The sequence below is a fragment of the Lutra lutra genome, chromosome 6, assembly GCF_902655055.1.
Source record: "Lutra lutra chromosome 6, mLutLut1.2, whole genome shotgun sequence".
NCBI lineage: Eukaryota > Metazoa > Chordata > Mammalia > Carnivora > Mustelidae > Lutra > Lutra lutra.
Window position 1 is genome coordinate 22,104,063 of NC_062283.1, and position 21,410 is coordinate 22,125,472.

Sequence of the window (21,410 nt, forward strand, 5' to 3'; positions counted from 1 at the left end):
TCAGTGGTACAAAGTTTTAGTTCTACAATATGAATATTAAAATGTCATGCATTAAATGACTTAAAAATAACATGCTAGAGACAGTCAACACTACTAAAAAATGCAATGAACTTTTTTTCTTTATTACTTACAAGGACATTTTGAGATGTCTGCAATAGGCCAAGACTCTTTTTAAAAGGCTATTCAGGTAAGTCCGTGCTTTCTTTTGATACATTTCCCCATAAAAGTCAGAAGGAGGCAAAATTACTCTGCTGGCTTTAGAGTGAGGGCCTCAGAGCCCTATAAAAAGTGCTCAGTGCTCTTATTTGTTGATGATGGTACCTCTGAAGATGAGGGGGTAGTTTCTCCCACTATAGTATGGGCTAACTCACTCCATCATATTTTCCTTCCTTCTTTGGTCATCCCAGGTTATGAAAACATACAGCATTTAAAGCTACTTTGACTAATTAAAGATCAGAGGACATAAAAGATTACTATGTCATGCTAAAGGACATTTACTTATAGCTATTACATCAACTTTGTAAGAAAAAAATAAACAATTACAAATAATTAACCCAAATCAGAAAAAGAAATGAAAAATCTGAGTGGAGCCTGCTCTTTCTGTTCTTGGTTACTGGTGGTTGTAGGAATGACCTAAGACCACAAGAGCCCTTTTCCTCTTACTTGCTGGTCCTCTATTTACATAGTCCAGAAATGTGGATTATTAGAAAACAGACTTCTGGCTTACATAAGTAAGTGTGCTGCACCATCCAAATCCGCCCTCAAGAATGGAGGATTCATCCGCCCACACGCTCCTCAGGTTTCAGCCGTTTTTTAAAGATAGCCTCACCGAGAGGCACCTGGCCAGCTCAGTGGAAAGAGCATGGGACTCGTGATCTTGGGGTCATGAGTTCAAGACCCACATGGAGTGGAGAGATTACTTAAATAAATACATACATACATACATACTTTAAAGATAGCCTCATCTAGGGGCGCCTGGGTGGCTCAGTGGGTTAAGCCGCTGCCTTCGGCTCAGGTCATGATCCCAGGTCCTGGGTTCGAGCCCCACATCGGGCTTTCTGCTCAGCAGGGAGCCTGCTTCCTCCTCTCTCTCTGCCTGCCTCTCTGCCTACTTTTGATTTCTCTCTGTCAAATAAATAAATAAAATCTTTAAAAAAAAAAAAAAAAGATAGCCTCATCTAAAGAAAGAACCTTGCCCAAAATCACACACATCCTTCCATGAGCAGCCTGCATGTTAGGGCGCAGGGTATGTTTCAGGACAACGCTGGTGGACGTGCTCCCATGCAGGTGGCTGAGATCTTCATTGGGACTGTGCTGAGGCTCGAGATCCCCCTCTACCTAATCCTGCTTTTTCCCAGTCCCCCTCTCACCCCCGGTTGTTGATGCCAAGAGCAACATCGCATAAAAAGTATCCTGCATGTTAATCCTCATCTCAGAATTTGCTTTCTGGGCAAACCCAGTCTGGGACAGATGTGACAGAATTCAACTCTCTACTCTTCCTCCTGAAGTAGAAATACAATAGACTCACAACTTTATTTTGATACTACCCAGACACTCATCTTCCTCCTAATTAGAGCAAATCGGGTTTTGTGCAGTTAAAATATACATAACATAAAGTTCATCATTTTTAAGTGCTGAGTTAAGTGGCACTGGTACATATGCACTATTGCGCAACATCGCCACGGTCCATCCCTGGACCATTTTTATCATCCCAAATTGAAACTCTCTAAAAACAATTAGTTATAAGCAAAATTACATAGTGACATTTTAACACTTTTAACACCATGAAATCCTTAGGGAAGTGAGACTAAAGTTCATTTTCTTCAAGAGTCAAAATCAATGTACTCAGTTCTATGTTCCAACTAGGACCAAGAAGATTTCATGAAAAACTGACATCGCACTAAATGAGAGGAAAAGAAGTCCTAGCGGACACCAACCAATACACCTTAAACAGATACCGGATCACTTTTTCCAGCCCTTTTTGATACAAGTGTTATCCTTATTTACTAAAACAGAGCTCATTCTGACCAAAAAACAATGGTCCATGTCATCCAACAGAACTTTCTTCAATGACAGGCACATCCTGTATCCACACTGTCAAATACAGGAGACACCAGCCACATACGGTTACTGAGTATTGGAAGTGTGGCCAGTGCAATAGAGGGATTCCATTTTTCATTTTATTTAACTTAATTCTTATTTAAATTGGCCACATACAACTAGTAGACACCATATTGGACAGGGCAGCTCTAGACCCTCATATAAGAAAAATGAGAATTCCATATCTAAAACAATCAAATCAGATTCCCAAGATTGCATTTTAGTATACAAACTAAGCTTCTAAAATAGTATATGGATTTCAGCTTATAAACAGAGATATTCAATCTTTGGAAAAATTCAAACATTTTGAAAACTACAAAGGACCACAGAAATCATGAAGTCCAACAGTCGTATTTTGTAGATAAAGAAGCCAAGCCACAGGTTAGTTATATTCCCAAGGATGTGCAGCCAATCATTTAGTCGGAGGTGACAACCCAGCAGCCTAATTCCCAGGTAGATGTTCATTCTAGTCTTTTGCCCAGTTAAAATCTCACCTATAATGTGGAATCTAAAAGAACCAAGTACACAGGAGCAGAAAGAGTAAGAAAGGTGGTTCCCAGGAATGCAGAGGAGGGGAAAATGGAAAGATGTCGGTCAAAAGGTACAAATTGCAGTTGTAAGATGAATTAAGTCTAGAGATCTAATGTACGGCATGACAACTACAGTTTACAATATCATACTGAATACTGGAAATTCACGAAGACAGCAGATTACAGATACTTCTCATTAGACACCAAAAAAATGTAACTCTGTGAGGAGATGATTGTGAATTAGTTTGTCGAAATCATTTCATATAGGTGTGTGTGTATCAAATCATTATATCACATAATCTTGAGTATTATGTAATTTTATTTTAAAAATTAAATTAAGTTAAATTAATAAGTAAAAATAAAAAGGTACCTAAGATATCTTATTATACGGTCACAGACTATGTATGAATTCTTTTGATTGTTCAACAGGTCACATGAGAACGCTGTAAGCTTTCTTTACCACATAAATCTAGCTCAAGTGACTAAAACTAGCAAAATACCAAGTAAATGTTTGTTGTTAGAATGAATGAATTCTATAACAGTTTAAACAGTCTTTCCTTTCAGTCTTCCTTGGTCTTGTATGTAAAAGAAACTAAGCAGTACATTAAGCCTGCTGGACTAGTAATTTCTCCAGAGCACAATTAGCTTACCAGAAAGGGCCATGGTAAGCAAACATGAACCACACACAGTCATGACCATCTGAAAAAGATGAGGCACATCTCATTAACCTCCAGATACAATACTTAAACAATTTCTACCAAGAAATATGAATCGTGGCTCAGTCAACACACAGTTTGTACATTTTACTCCACTAAAATAATGGTGGGGAAATGGCCAACTTCTATTAACTTTTACTCATAAAAGGGCTAAGCAAAGAGTGTGCTTATGTTCCTATCGAGTAGTATGGATAAAAAAGAAAAAAAAAAAAGTCCCTGAAAAGGCAGCTCTCTATGTTACTGCTGAGCGTGTTATTGGTGCAACCTTTCCAGAAACCAATTCAGCACTACCAAGAGATTTAAAACTGTTCATACCCTTTGACAAGGTAATTACCCTTCTAGGAATTTATCACAAGGAAATAATGTAAATGAAGACAGAAGTTAAATACAAAGAAGTTTCATTACAATATGATTTATAATACAGAAAAATTAGAAACAACATAAACATCCCCCTAAAAAGGGAGTGATTAAGTAAATTATAGAACTATACAATAAAATATTATGCAGTCATAAACTATAATGGTTTTGAAGAGTTTTAATGATATAACGATATACTTATAAAGTGATAAATAAGATATAAAATTGTATGTATGATATGATCTTAACTATGCAAATATATTATCTATCTATAAATACACGCATAGTATCTTTAGGAACTAAACAAGATTTAATAGGTATAACACCCGGTCCTTATTTTCTATTTTGGATTTTTATATTTCTAAACTTTCTTAAACAGACATCTATTACATGTTTAATTAAACGTTCTCATTTTGAGAGGCGCCTGGGTGGCTCAGGTGGCTAAGCATCTGCCTTCCGCTCAGGTCATGATCCCGGGACACTGGGATAGGGCCCCACATCAGGTTCCCTGCTCGGTGGGGAGCCTGCTTCTCTTCCTTCGGCCTGCTACTCCCCCTGCTTGTGCTCTCTCTCTCTTAAATAAATAAAATCTTAAGAAAACAAAATCTTTTAAAAAATAAACTTTCTTATTCTGAAAGAGTTGAGTTATTATAACTCAACTGTTGAGTTGGGCTCTAGCCATCTTAAACGCCTGTGTTAAACCCACTTATTTCAAGAAGAAATGCCAGGATAAATATAACATGGCCATAGACAGTTCAATTAATTACATTCAGGGACCAGCTAAGCAATTATTTTTTGTAACAATGCAGGTGGACTGCTTGGGATGTAAGAACTTCTCTGCCTTTCCAATTTCCTCTCCCTAGGTATAAATCAACTGTCATAGTCACAATGCCAATCACTAAGATATTCAGATTTTCTGGGAAATTGATGCCAGATCCTATACCAAACAAATGCTTTTCAATTATACACATTAATGAAGTCTTTACTACATGTTAAAGGTAAAATGTTACATTATATTGTAGTAAAAAAAATATTTCTAAGGAAATTTTTCACTAAAACTTAGTTCAAACTAAGCTAATATCTATGCTTCACATGAAGGTCATGGTATGGGACAGTCAGAGGATCTCAGAAAAGCATGGCAGTATTACTGTCCTCGTGGTAATCATCAGCCTCTATCCAGCCATCTGATGATGGGCCAGCCCTGACACATGGAAGTTAAAAAGGCTTGTTCCAGTCTCCTATCTCTCTAACGTGGGTTTCTGTCCTAGTGGGCTCTCCTCAATTGAGTTCCCCCTAGCTTGCTGTCATCACTCCCTGCTCCAAGGCCAGGAATGGACTCATGACCTACTCTTCAACAGAGCGCTCATGAGGTTTTTCACCTGCTGTGATGCGTGTTTTCCAACAGCACCAAGCACTTCTCCAATTCTCTGCAGACATCAGCTGGGTATCCTACAATTTACTGAATTCTGACACTACCTCCTGGGAGACAGAAGAGAGTAGCACAGGTTAAGAGCTCAGCACCCCGCCATGCTTTAAATGCCAATCACTAATCCAGGTGATGACCAGTCATATATCAGAGATTTATTTAATTTGCTAGAGCAGAAATCAGGAAAATAGTTTACTTCCTATACTACTGGCTTTTTATAAAAACATGTAACTCAGAAACTGCCAGATAGAAGAGATGCCAAGGGCAAGGTTTGCGGGAGGGAGGCTGGAGCTTCCATGCCCCCTGGACACACCACCCTCCACATGATCAGCAACCCTGAATCTCTCTCAACTACATCCTTTGGGGTTTTTATGAAGGATTCATTCCACAGGCCTGACTGGTTAAATCAACTGTTATGGTGGCTGAGGTCAATCTCTAGTCCCCCTCCCCTTCCTCAAAGGTCTAGTTAGTTCCCTTGACAATCAACCCCCATTCTCAGGTTACCTAGGGGCATGCTGAAAATCACTTTATTCAGATAAACTGAGCTGTGCTAGAAAAGGGTTTGTTACATGACTAACAAAAGACACCCACTTCACTTTATGGCCCTGGAGCTTTTTCTGATACTGGGAACAATACTAAATACTGTAACAAAAGATGCTCCTATGGGTTAAAATTACAACTAGAAATTACAAGGGTTTGGAGCTTTGTGCAGGGAATATGGACTAACCCAAATCTGTATTTCTTATTATCAACCGCATTAGCACATCTTCATTCACAGTGTCACCCTCATCACTACTGTCCTCACGCTGGTCTGAATTCCAGCAACTTCCTCACCATTCAAGGGACGTATAGGAGGTACAACATTATCAAATTCAGCATTTATTCAATTTATTGCTCTTCTGGGTGATCAAGTTCTGGCATAAGAAAGTGTGACATAGGGCGCCTGGGTGGCTCAGTGGGTTGAGCCGCTGCCTTCGGCTCAGGTCGTGATCTCGGGGTCCTGGGATCGAGTCCCGCATCGGGCTCTCTGCTCAGCAGGGAGCCTGCTTCCTCCTCTCTCTCTCTCTCTCTCTGCCTGCCTCTCTGTCTACCTGTGATCTCTCTCTGTCAAATAAATAAATAAAATCTTAAAAAAAAAAAAAAAAAAGAAAGAAAGTGTGACATAACCTTTGCATTACCACCATGGTTTCCTTCAGTGTCTTCTTTGCAGGTTCAGTTTCAAACATCATTGTAAGTCCCAAGTCAGGAAGGACCAGGCATTTGTGGTGTTGATGTACTGACCTCATTGCAAGCATTAGCAACTGTGTAAATAGCACTTTTAAGGCTGAGTTCTTGTACCGTACAGTTCTTGTGCTGAAAGCTATGGAAACTGAGGAATCTATTAACTACAGCAAGCATGCAGTTTTGCTCTATTTTTTTTCCATGTTTAAGAACAGAAAACTCACTACAACAAAATCAGGAGGTAGGGAGCCCTACCACTCTTCATGAATTACAGACGGAGTGAGAGACTTGACCTTGCATATGGAAGGAAGGAAGCTGAAGGAAGAGACCCTTTCCTCATCCCCAAGGCAACAGCTCTCAGCCAACGAGAAGCCACCATACTTATAACTTTCAGTTTACTCTTAAATGGACTTTCCCTTCATAACTGCCTTCCCAAATTACTCCTTTTCTCCTTGAAAAAGCCTGCCTCTCATTCGTTCCCCAGACCTGCCTGTGGTCTGGGCACAGCTTGTTGGTACTGGGAATGCAATTCTCTTTTACATCCAAGCAAACCCATGTTTTGCTGGAAAAATAACTGGCAGTTTTTACCTTTAAGGTTATTAAGGGCATAAAATTCTTTGGTCACCAGGCTCCATTACCGATGTCCCATTGTTGGATTAGGCAAAAGTAACGTCAAAAACATTACTTCACATAATAAGTCGAAAAGTAAAGCTGTGTGAACAGTTAAGTAGGAACAACAGAATTTCGTTTTTCTGCCAGTCCAGCTTATCATTAGTGAGCTTGTACCCCTGATGTAAGTAGAAATAAACTGTTCAGAAAATACTTCTCTGGTTACCTCTGCTGTCTTATAAATAATCATTCCTAAGTAAAATGCATATTCCTAAGTAAATGCAAATTCCTAAGTAAAATGCATATATACTAGTCCCCCCTTACTCATCCTGTTTTTTCCTACGCATACACACTTGTCATAAAGTTTACCTTATAAATGAGGCCCAGTAAGAGATGAACAAAAGTAACTGATCATAAAATAGAACAATTATAACAATATGCTCCCATAAAAGTTATGTGTGCGTGTCCTCTCTGTCTCTCCAAATTGTTATAGAACCCAAGAACACAGTTGAAACATGGTCAAACAAGACAAAGGTCTGACAAATTAAACTGCACACACCCAGGTGCTGGTCACTCTAGCCAGAGTTCTTTCCTCCTGGGAGTGAGACTATCATGAAAAAGGCCGCATGCAAAAGGTCATCATCAGAGACAAAGCCGCATATCTACATCTTGCAGAATAACTGGGAAGGTTATTCCAGCAAGGGTTCTGCACAAGACACAGAGAATAAGAAAACCAAGAGTCCAGCTTGGATGTGCAGAAGAGCAGAAGATACAGTTTCTACAAATTCTGGAAATAACTGGGAAACTTGAAAATGTATCTCCTGCTGGCTGAGTTGAAGTCAATATAAATAACCTGGATGTTTAAAATAGAAATATTCACAGTTTTCATGCCAAATGAACCGAGTAGCAATTATCTGTGGACAAGTACATCTCTCCCACTGGAAAATAACCAATACAGGCTCAAACGGACACTGTATTTGAAATCATTAATCTCCAATAAAATGAAATGCCTGGGAGAACATTTTAACACACAGTTGTACTGAAAGCGTCCCATACTTGCTCCTTGATTTTTGTCCATTTAGACATAATTATTATTTTGCAGAGCATCTGCTGTGCCTAATTCCTAGAAATGACCGTAGGCACTGATAACAACAACGTTGCTTTTCTACCTTGGGCACTTTAACAGCACTGAAGAGAATGAAGTGAATAATCCCTTTTCTCCAAGGAGTCACCAAGATGTGTTTTTCTGATGGATTCTGGAGCATGGAAGTGACAAAAGGGAAGCCTCCAAGGCAGGAGGCTGTCATGCCAGCATACAAGAGAGTCCAGAGCTCAGAAATACCAGGGCCCCTTACCTGTCAAAAATGCTCTTATCTTGCATGGATAAATGAAAGTACTTCTTACCTTAAGTGACTATTTATTTATCCGTCATTAGTTTCAACAACACATTTAAGGCATGGATTAAAGCCACCAGCAAGAAATTGGCACTCGGTTTGGCTGCCTGGGGCACATGGCTTCCATGGACTGGCAGGGGCCCCATTGCAATATGAGCAAGTATACCATTTGTGGAGACAATCACGCAAGAAAACTTGGCAGCTGCAAAGAGAGGGCAAGCCTGATGAGAGATGGTGCCAAGGCACAGGAATCAGAGAGCCCAAGAGATCCCTTGACACTTCAGTCTTCTTTTGTAATAGTTACCTTTTGTGTAGATAATGTCTTTTATTAAAATTAAGTCTGGGGGAGGGAGGGAGGAGCAGGAAAAGCAATTTTAAAACAGTCATTATCTGACTATACAATGTTCCCATTCAGAAGAGATGGCTTTTCATCACTATAAATTCAGTTGAGAAATGACTATCAATACCATTCTGTGCTAATAAATGCCATATTTTCAAGAATGAGAGATCTGAAAATGTTCTGTCATACTGGAAGCTTTTTAATTATTCAAGAATAGAGGGGTACTCAAGAGAAAAGTATCTCGTGATGGACACAAAAACAAATGGAAAAATACAGCACTCAATTCCAAGAGAAATGAGTTTTGTTGTCCTAAGTCAAAAGGTTAAAATCTGTAATTAAACAAATGCATGAGGGAATGACTGCAGACCAAAGGCGCTGCAAAATTAATTTGAAGATTGGTTAATAAGTGTCTAAAGGTATCACCATATTTGGAATTGCAACCACTCTTGTATTATTGTTCACTTAAGAAAAGTATCATCAGTTAAAATTAAGATCACAAAACCAGTACCCACTAGTATGAATGAACCTTTCCTCAATATGCCAGGGCAAAAGTTCCTCTCCATGCACGTAAAATATAACACACACATTATTAAGCAAATGTACCAAACTCATCCTTTATGCTCCCTAACATCTCAGCAAACTCAAGTGAAACATCAAAACTACAGTTGTCTCTATTTGGACCAACCTACTAGTTATCATTTATTTTTGTTTGTAACGAGAGGTATATAGTATGGTTTGCTGTATTCCACATTTCAGAGAATGACAGAATAATTATCCTCTAACTTCCACATTTAAGATAACTGTATAATAATCTTACTAATGTACATATACACAACAGTTTTAAAATTAAAAGGTATTCAGCTAATGAAAAAGAATAAAGTTTTCACCCAGAAATAATTTAGCAAGTGGAATGGCTGTGGCAAGTAAAATTAAAACCCATTTTAGATCAACTCACTAGACACCATATTAAAAACTATTTTCGGCAATTAGAAATATTATTGCTACATAGAAGAAACACCCTCCAGGTTAAAAATTATTCTCTCCTAAATATTCTAAGTAAACTGATCTTATCTGAGATTCTCTGTATAAAGTCGTTGCATACAGAATCCTAGAGTCTGGGCTCTAGAGGAGAAAGGAGTAAATTACAGCACATGAAGGCTCTGCGTCAGTTCCACAATTATTAAGTAGATGTTACTGGCCTGAAATATGTCTCCACCTACAAATAGTGACATAACATCACCTCCTCTCTGATGGGTTTTCTTTCTCCTTTTTATTATTTCTTTCATTTCGTCCTCAGGACAACACTACAAAAAAACATACATTGATTTGTCCAATGTCACGCGGATTTGTCCAACTGAAAACTGAAAGCACTAAACAGCAGCATCAGGATTGAAGCCCAGGCCTTCTGACTCCTCCAGGGCCGGGGTGGCCCCCGCCGCTTCCATTACCAGACCTCTCCTGAGAAATACCGGCCTTCCTTGCTTTTCCCAACAGACAGTCCTAATGAGTTCCTTGGTAATTTTCTTTTCAAACCAAAACATACCTTCCCATTGACATGCTTCATAATTCCAGAGATGTTATCTCTGTGAAACCATGTCTTATATCCTTCATACTTCCCCAAATCCAAGTGAGCCATCTCTCCTCTCTGCCCAGCGTACACATAAAACACTCGCTGATGAAAACAGAGCTACCCTTCGACCCACCAACTGCACTGTTGGGTATTTACCCCGAAGATAGAAATGTAGTGATCTGAAGGGGCATGTGCACCCCTTCAGCAGCAATGTCCACAATAGCCAAACTATGGAAAGAGCTCAGATGCCCATCAACAGATGAATGAATGAATGAATGAATGAAGATGTGATACACACACACACACACACGGAATATTACATTGCCATTAAAAATAAAATCTTGCCATTTGCAAGGATGTGGATGGAACTAGAGGGTATTATGCTAAATGAAATAAGTCAAATCAGAGAAAGACACTTATATGCTCCAACTAATATGAGGAATTTGAGAAACAAGACAGGGGAAGGGAGGGAAAAATGAAACTAGACGAAATCAAACAGGGAGACAAATCATAAGAGACTCAATCTCAGGAAACAAACTGAGGGTTGCTGGAGTGGAGGGGAGTGGGAGGCATGGGGTGGCTGGGTGATGGACACTGGGGAGGGCATATGCTACAGTGAGTGCTGTGAATTGTGTAAGATTAATGAATCACAGACCTGTACTCCTGAAACAAATAATAAATTATATGTTAATTTAAAAAAAAACAACATTCATTGAACACTTCAAGAGCTGCTAGTCCATCTACTAGATCTTAAGCAACTGGAGGACAGGGACAATGTTTTTGTCCTTAAAAAAAGGAATCTTTTGGGGCGCCTGGGTGGCTCAGTGGGTTAAAGCCTCTGCCTTTGGCTCAGGTCATGATCCTAGTGTCCTGGGATCGAGCCCCGTGTCGGGCTCTCTGCTCCGCAGGGAGCCTGCTTCCTGCCCCCCCCCCCCGCCTGCCTCTCCGCCTACTTGTGATCTCTCTGTCAAATAAATAAAATCTTAAAAAAAAAAAAAAAGGAATCTTTTTCCAAGTCAAAATGAGTGAACCCCATTAGGAATACCCATGCTATAGATTTCTCTATTACTGTTCTGCTGAGAAAAGACACTATTCATTAACTAGCAGTGACATTTCTTCTGTGCCACCCTCTCCCCACAGAACATCTAATGATAAAGTAATTAAAAGTACAGCACTGACGTTCATTTAGCGAGTCATTTAAAAGGATGGAAGTCAAACACCATTTTTTCTTACTTCGGTTATGTGCATGCTAAATCATATTCTGAATATAGTGACAAGATGGCAGAATAGTGGAATTTAGGCCCACTTAAGAGGGTTCCATCAGCCTCAGTCAGCTCCAATCAGTCCAGTTTAAATTGTGCTCTCCACTAACATTGCCCTATAAAAAAAAAAAAATACAGTTGCGCATTTCTCTATACTTTCCCTAACTTGTAAGGATTAGCTAGCACATGGAAGCAATTAATTGAAATTGCAAAATATATATGAAATAGAAATAATGAAAATAATATATACATGGCTTATTCTCATTATTCACAGTAGTTATGATCTATAACACCTGTGAGAACACTAGATTAGTGAATACAGAGCCACTGCTCCTAGGGGAAATACAGTTAGTTCCCTGTGAGCCTCTGTTCACATTTTTGTCAACTAATCAATACATAATCTTGTTTTATGTGTGTTTCTGTTAAAAGATATTCTATTTAATATACACTGTTGATTCACTAACATTGAACTCACAACCAACAGCACTATAACTCAGGGCTGAATGAAGCTATCTAACAGAAGTGTTTTCTCCATTAGGCACATCACAGCCTCCTTGAGTTTAGACGCACGAGTCAATCCTTCAGCACTGCTCTTGGGGCCCATTTTAGACAGCAAAATCATTGACAACAAACGCAAAACTGTGAAAAACATGGCACTAAATAGATGGTAAAATAAGAAGGCAGAGCCCTGCCTTGTTGGACCTCAGGTGGAAACATGGATGCATCAAAATGTTGACACTCTGAGCGTGCCCTCAAATGACCATGAAAGCCCCACAAGCGTTGATTTTGAGGTCACAAACAAACGTTAGCCATTAGGCAAATTCACAAGTACAGAATCCATGAATAACTCATGAATAATAAGGACTGCAAGAATGTTAAGACACTCCATGAGCAGATGGCTCCAAGAAAGAGAACTGGGTGGCTGGGAGAGAGAGGGAGGGACAAAAACTTACCTTTGTACGGAAGTGTTATAACCTCTTGAATTTTGGGGTGTGTGTGTGTGTGTGTGTGTGAGAATGTGTGTGAAAGAGAGACAGAATTTTATGACCTGTCTTCAGATAAAATAGCATTAAATAGCACTGCTACAGAAATACTCACTACACTCTTTTTTTTTGGGGGGGGGGGTTGTCAGTGTTCCAAGATTCATTGTTTATGCACAACACCCAGTGCTCCATGCAATACGCGCCCTCCTTAATACCCACCACTGGGTATTTAGCCCAAAGATACAGATGTAGTGAAAACAAGGGCCATATGTACCCCAGTGTTCATAGCAGCAATGTCACTATACTCTTTGACAAAGGTTATACATAAAATTTAAATTTTTTTCAATGACAACCCTCATCTTTCAGGAAAAGCCACTGCTATTCTTTAAATCGTCGAGTTTTTTAGTGTTTTACATTTTTTTTTTTTGCCTCTTTGATTTCAGTTGGCTAGCAGAACCTCTACTACTATTCTAATAGTACTAACAGCTCTGCCAATCTCTCTGATATTGAGGCTTTCACTCTGATGTAAGCTATCAGAGAAGCAAAACAATTAAGCTCATTAGAATTAAATGCTAAGTATTGGAGCGCCTGGGTGGCTCAGTGGGTTAAGCCTCTGCCTTTGGCTCAGGTCAAGATCTCAGGGTCGTGGGATCGAGTCCCAAATTGGACTCCCTGCTTGGCAGGGAGCCTGCTTCCTCCTCTCTCTCTCTCTGTCTGCCTCTCTGCCTACTTGTGATCTCTCTCTGCCAAATAAATAAATAAATTCTTAAAAAAAAAAAAAAAGAATTAAATGCTAAGTATCCATAAGACTGGGTGCAGACCTAAGGAATAAAGCCCCTGGTTTCAGTTCAGGAAGACTGAAACGGCCAGTTTTTTATTCCTATAGCCTTTCAATTCCCAGACTTGGCTATGCATCAAAAGAATGACATGGGTAGAAAATTAATCTCTGGATATAATGGAGATGTTGACATACTAAGATTTGGAAATATCTTTCACTTAGACTAGAATATGTGTCTGTATCCACTGTTCTAAGAACTCATTTCGAAAAGTACAAAGTTGCAAAGAGGAGTAGCTCAGAAGCCTGGCTTCCCATTTTAACTTGGGCTTCATTTTTCCACAGCCTTTCCAACATGTGAAAGGATGGTTCTCTCTGTGGCTAGTTAAGCAAGTGTTGAAATTTGAAAAGAAACTTAAAAATTTAAAGTCTGAGGGAACTTGAAGATGAGTTAGATCAATTATGGCATTTAACAGGTGAAAACTGAGGCCCAGAGACATCTTCCCTGCAGATACCAGGTGAACTACAGAGCAGGCCTTCTCTTCTCCTTTACTTGTCACCTAGTGCTCTTTCCATGATCCAACCTGGACTTTCCTTCACATAAAGAAAGCACAACCAACCACAGAACAGTAAGCAAATACTTGAGCAGAGTGAGCATTACATACTATAATTATTTTAGATTTTAGAATAGCCAAAACGATCCTGAAGAAGAAAAACAAAGCTGGAAGAATCACACTTCCAGATTTTAAGTTATACTACAAAGCTGTAGTCATCAAGACAGTATGGCACTGGCACAAAAATGGACACACAGATCAATCAAACAGGACAGAAAACCCAGAAACAAACATAATTTTATGGTCAATTAACCTTTGACAAAGCAAGAAAGAATATGCAGTGGGAAAAAGAGTCTCTTCAATGATTTGTGTTGGGAAATTGGAAAGCTACATGAAAAAGAATGAAACTGGACCACTTTCTTACATCATACGCAAAAATAAATTCAAAATGGATTAAAGACCTAAATGTGAGACCTGCCAACATAAAAAATCTTAGGAGACAGTCCGAGCAGTAATTTCTTTGACATCGGCCTAGATAAGTCTCCTGAGGCAAGGGAAACAAAAGCAAAAATAGACTACTGGGACTACATCAAAATAAAAAGCTTCTGCACAGCAAAGGAAAGAATCAACTAAAAGACAACCTACTGAATGGGGGAAGATATTTGCAAATGATGTAGCTGATAAAGGGTTAGTATCCAGACTATATAAAGAACTGGTATGACTCAACACGCCCCCCCAAAAAAAAATAATCCAATTTAAAAACAGACAGAAGACAGGAACAGACATTTGTCCAAAGAAAACATACAGAAGGTCAACAGATACATGAAAAGATGCTCAACATCATTCAATATCAGGGAGATGCAAATCAATACGACAATGAGGTACTGCCTTACACCTGCCTAAATGGCTATATCAAAAACACAAGAATGACTAAAATAAAAAACACAAGAAACAACAAGTGTTGGCCACGATGTGGAGGGAAAAAAACCCTCTTGCACTGTTGGTGGAAATGCAAATTGGTACAGCTACTGTGAAAAACAGTAGGTAAATTCCTCAAAAAGTTAAGAATAGAAAAACCCTACAATCTAGTAATTGAACAACTGGATATTTACCCAAATAAAACAAGAACACTGATTCAAATGGATATATGCACCCCTATGTTTATTGCAGCATTATTTACAACAGCCAAATCATGGAAGCATCCCAAGTGTCTATCGGTAGATAAATGAACACAAACACACACACTCTAGAATATTATTCAGCCACAAAAAAGAATGGAATCTTACCATTTGCAACAACATGGATGGAGCTAGAGTATAACGCTAAGCAGAATAAGTCAAAGACAATACCAGATGATTTCACTCATATGTGAAATTAAGAAACAAAACAAATGAAGAACAAAAAAAAACAAACAAACAAGAACCAGACTCTTAACTATAGAGAACAAAGTGATCATTACCAGAGGGGAGGTGAGTAGGGGGATGGGTGAAATAGGTAAAGAGAACTAAGAGCCCCCTTCCCATGATGAGCACCGAGTAATGTATAGAATAGTTAAACTACTATATTGCATACCTGAAACTAATGTAACACTGTATATTAACTATATGGAATTAAAATTTAAAAACTTATTAAAATCAAAAAAAGAAAAAGAAAAAAATCAATGTTAATCTTCTGAAAGAGGAGCATTATTTTTAAGGCTTCCTCTCAGAAATCAAAGTTACTGACCAAAAAAAACCAAAAACAAAAAAACCATCATAACAGCAGATGACCTACCTTATAAATGGGAGAAAACAAAAGCTGTTTTCAAACATTTACTGCCAGAGATTTAGTCTGTTAGATGGTGTCCTTGTCTTGTTATAGCGATGGCCAAAGTGTACTACCTCTAAATGACTAAGCAGGGCAAAACAAGAAACTGAGTATTCTCACTTGGAAAAACCTTCAGTGCCCAGCTCTAAGAGGCTGGTGAAATAAAGTACGGTACTATTAAATTAGTTTTAAGAAGAGGCCAGTAGGTCATCTGAGTGACTCAGTTGGTTAAGCAGCTGCCTTCGGCTCAGGTCATGATCCTGGAGTCCCAGGATCGAGTCTCACATCGGGCTCCTTGCTCAGCAGGGAGTTTGCTTCTCCCTCTGACCCTCCCCTTCTCGTGCTCTCTCGCTCTCTCTCTAATAAATAAATAAAATCTTTTAAAAAATAATAATAAATAAAAATTTTACAAGAGGCCAGTAGACCGAGATGGCTCTAACACCACAGCGGCCTACATAAGCAAGTCAAAATCTAGGCCCATGAACACCTCAAGGTTACAAAAGCAAAACTTAAGGACAACCTATCACAAACAGCCCACCAGGCATTAAGCTCCAGCCAATCAATAATTTCCTTACTTTGTTTCTACCTCTTCCCTATAAAAACCTCTCCCCAAGCTCCTGTGCATGGAATGCTCCTAACCATTTTCAGTTTGGCATTGCCTGATTCAAATCTATATTTGCTCAAGCTCTTAAAATGTTTACTGTGCATCTGATTATCTTTTTTTTTTTTTAAGATTTTTTTTTTTTAATTCATTTATTTGACAGAGAGAGATCACAAGCAGGCAGAGAGGCAGGCAGAGAGAGAGAGGAGGAAGCAGGCTCCCTGCGGAGCAGAGAGCCCGATGTGGGGCTCGATCCCAGGACCCTGAGATCATGACCTGAGCCGAAGGCAGCGGCTTAACCCACTGAGCCACCCAGGCGCCCCAACATCTGATTATCTTTTAACAGTGCAAGTGATGTGAGAGAAAACAGTAACTAAAAATACTTTTTACATAAAAAGTATTTACATTGGACAATGATCACAAAATAGAGAAAGCAACTAAAACATTATACATATAGCATACTATATTTTTTAGACATATGTATGTCTTATCCTAAAAAAACTACTGCAAGAGCATAGTGAGAAATTACCTCCATCTGATTTCCCCTGCCCTGCTTTTACACACCAAGGTTCTGTACCAGGGGAAGAGGAGAAATGTAGTTTCTTGTGGAGGATCAGTTAATCACTGTCAATATTCTGTCAAGGTCCTCCTGAATATCCTCCATGAGCTACTACAAGGAATATATCAGAAATGTGTTTTTTGGAGATAACAGATTTTTATGTGTTTGCTAGATTTCAAGTCCACCAATCAGTAGCTGTTCATCCTATTGTGAAAAGATACATTCCCACAATCTAAAAAAATTAATTTTGCATCTTTCTATCCCATTCTTTTGTTTGGTCATAAAGCTTATTACTGCCCTCATAAAAACTAAAGCATTTGTAGGGAAAGAAAAAAGTTTTCCTCGACTCCCTTACAGTCTATGGCAGGGTTTGAAAATTAAAATGACGAAGATTAATAGGAGAAAAACACGCAAATTTTATTAAATGTTTACAATGTACATGGGAGCCTTCATAAGAGAATCAAGACCCAAAGCAGGACCAGAGCAGAAAGCTTTTATATCTTGGTCACAGAGAAATAATCAATTTGGGAAGGGGGAGGGGTTAGTAAATGATGAAGTAACTAAGAAGGTAAGGGTTAGTTTAACAAGGTTTGTACAGATTTTTCGGCCTCAAATTCCCTCCCTGGTGATAATAATGCATTCTTCCACCTAGTACAGAGAGTACCTTTCATATGGGGGATTTATCTCCTGCTTTCAGAAAAGGTGGGGAGAAGCAGAGTGACCTTCTTGCTTCTGTCATTTTGTTCAAATTCCTTTAGCTTAAGATTTTCAATATACCAAGGGGTATATTTTAGGGTAAGCATATCCTGAACCCCACCATGCTCATGCAGTCAAGAAGCATCCAGGCATACCTGCATTCGTGCATCATATATCCCACCTACGAAGGCAAGTCCTGGGAGTGTAAAGCTGAAGAAACGATGGCCCTCCATCAAGTTCACAGTCTAGAATTCAACACGATAGAACGAAAGAAGTATGGCCCTGACGCTCTCTGAAGCCACAACAGCATCCCTGGGTAGGATCCCAACCCTTAGATGCTTCTGAATCCCAAATATTTATATCCAGACTTGTCTTCACTCTTTGTGTTTTCAGAAACTAGCAGTGAATTTGGCAAAAAGTAGGAACTTAATAAATGAGTAAATGTCAGATATACAAAAGGATAGAAGACAACCCAGCTCTCTAAAGGAAGTAGATTTTAAGGTGATTTTTAAAATTAAACTTTTAATTTTGAGATTATAGATTTACAAATAGTTATAATAAATACTATAGAGGGGCACCTCGGTGGCTCAGTGGGTTGAGCCTCTGTCTTTGGCTCAGGTCATGGTCTCAGGGTCCTGCGATCGAGCCCCGCATCAGGCTCTCAGCTCAGTGGGGAGCCTGCTTCCCCCTCTCTCTCTCTGCCTGCCTCTCTGCCTACTTGTGATCTCTCTCTCTCTCTCTCTCTCTGTCAAATAAGTGAATAAAATCTTTAAAAAAAAAAAAAACCACTATAGAGAGAACCCATGGACTCTGCACAGTTTCTCCCAATGATAACATCTGGCAAAACTACGGCACCAAGATCACAACCAGGATACTGACACTGATACATTCAGAACACAGAACATTCCAACACGTGGAGCCCTCAAGCTGCCCTTTCTCAGCCAGGCTCACCTCTCCCCCAATGACCTCTATCACCCATGGTAACCAGTAAGTCTGTACTCCACTCCCATAATTTTAGAATTTCAAGAATAAATGCAAGATGGGGCCCCTTAGGATTGCATACTTTTTTTTTTAAGGTTTTATTTATTTGACAGAGAAGAAGAGAGAGAGAGAGAGGCAGCACACACAACTGGGGGGCCAGGGGGGAGAAGCAGACTGACCGCTGAGCAGGAAGCCCAATGTGGGGCTCGATCCCAGAATCCTGGGATGATGGCCTGAGTGGAAGGCAGATGCTTAACTGACTGAGCCACCCAGGCGCCCCAGAACTGCATATTTTCATTTCAGCTTAAGTTTCTAGAGAGTAATCCAGGTTTTGTATCAAGACTTTGTTCCATTTTATTGCTAACTAGTACCCATGTGTGAGATCATAGAATGAATATACATTCTGTGGTCATATGTGGTCTCTGCCCGTGGCTTCCGGCAAAGAGCTCCTAAAACTCATAAATTCTTAAGTGATAAGAACAGTAGGAGCATCTCTTGTTCTAATATTTGGTCTTTGGCCCCATTCCTGACACAGGGTTTCTAAAGCCCTTGCAAATTCCTGAGTGGTAGGAACACTAGGAGTGGCTTTTGTTCTAATGAGGCATCTCTAGGTTAGCTCCCAGATGGAGGCTGGTCACCAGGAAGACCAAGCCCTGAGTAGAAGCTTGGAATATTCCTCCCTACCTGCCACGTCCAAGGAGGGAAAAGGGTTAAAAATGGAATTAATAATTGACCATGCCTTTGTGAGGAAGCCTCCATAAAATCCTAACAATACAAGGTTCAGAGAACTCCAGGTTGAACACATCCACACTACGAGGGTAAAGCACCCCCAATGGTACAGAGACAGAAGCCACTGCGCTCTGGAACCCCCACCAGACCTCACCCTGTGTATCTCTTCATACAGCTGTTCATCTGTACCTCTATCATATCCTTTAATGAACTAGTAAACATAAATGTCTCCCTGAGTTCTGTGAGTTCTGTTCTCCAGCAAATTAGTCAAAACTGAGGAAGGGGTTGAAGGAACCTCTAATTTACAGGCAGTTGCTCAAAAGCACAGAGGACACTTGCAAAGGGCATCCCAAGTGTATATATGTGTGTTATGAGACTGAGCCCTTAACCTGTGGGATCTGACATTATCTCTGGGTAGAGAGAGACAGAATTGAGTTAAATTGTGGGACACCTCGCTGACGTCTGAGAACCGCTTATGGATGTGGAGAAAAATCTCCAAATATTCAGTGACCAGAAGTGTCAGAAGAGAAACATTCTCCGTAAAGGTAAAAAAGACAAGACACACAGGAAGAGGAAATACGCCTTAGGGAGAACTGAGTTTTTCCCTACACAGGAAGGGAAAAAACAGAGTTTTTGCTTTATAACATAGTATGAATGTACGTAACAATTCACCCTTTGAAAGATAACTGGGTTGTTTCTGTGTTTTCGCTATTATAAGGGGGCAAGAAAAGCTGCTATAAACATTCGTGTACAGATTTCTATGTGACCATATGTTTTCATGTCTCTGGGATAAATGCCCAAGAGTGTAATTGCTGGGTAACATGGTTAGCTTTGTAAGAAACTGCCCAACTGTTTTGCAGAGTTGCTGTACATTTTGCTTCCTACCAACAAGGTATGAGTGATACAGGTTCTCTGCACGCTCACCATCTGGGGTTGTCACACTCCTTCTTATTTTTGCCATTCTGATAGGTATGTAGTGATATCGCACTGTTGTTTAAATTTGCATTTCCCTAGTGAGTAATGATGATGAACATCTTTTTGTATGCTTATTTACCTTCTGTAGATCTTCTTGGGTAAAATGTACATTCATGGCTTTGTCCATTTTCTAACTTATTATTATTTTGTTTCTCTGTTTTACTGTTGAATTTTGAAAGTCTGTGTATGTTGGATGCTGGTCCTTTACCATATATGTAGGCTGCAAGCATTTTCTTCCAGCCTTGCAATTTATATTTTCATCCTCTTAACGGGGTCTTTAGCAGAGTAAAAATCCAATTTTGATGAGATCTAATTCATCCATTTTTTTCTCTTATGAATCATGATTTGGATGCCAAGTCTTTGTCAAGCCCTAGAACCCTATGTTTTTTCTAAAAGAATTATGTTTTTGCATTTTACAGTTAAGTTCATGAGCCATTTTGAGTTCATTTTTATATAAGGTATGAGGATTAAGCAACCATTTGTTGTGCCAATGGATGTCCAATTGCTCCAGCACCATTCTGTGAAAAGGTTATCTTTCTTCCATTAAATTGCTTTTTTCTAGATTCTCTATTTTGGGTCTATCCCTCCATCAATACCATATGCCTTACTTTACTATAGCTATAGAGTGATTCCACTGACTTTTTCAGGATGATTTTTAAGTATTCTAGGACCTGTGCCTTTGCCTATAGATTTTAGAAGAAGATTATGTATAAAAAGTCTTGCTGGTTTCAAAGGGGCACCTGGGTGGCTCATAGGCTAAGCGCCTGCCTTTGGCTCAGGTCATGATCTCAGAGTCCTGGGAACGGCCCCAAGTCAGGCTCCCCTGATCAGCGGGAGCCTGCTTCTCCCTCTCCCTCTGCCTCTCCTCCTGCTGGTGCACACTCTCTCTTTCTCTCTCTCATGGATAAATAAAGTCTTAAAAAAAAGAAAATCTATTAGTTAAAAACAAACAAAGAGTATGTAGAGAAGGGAAGGAGGGTGTCACTTTACAAGGGAGAAGCCTGACAAACACCACCTCAGCCAGGTGATGAAGGACAACACTGACAGTGATAAGTTACACTGATAGTATGAACCCATGATATGATGTGATGAAACGGCCATTACCACTGTGGTTGTTCTCCCAAAAAAGCACATCCCTCCAGTCTAATCCTGAGAAAAACATCCCACAAATTTCAACTGAGAGACATTCTAAAAGTATCTCACAGATACTCCTTCAAACTGTCAAG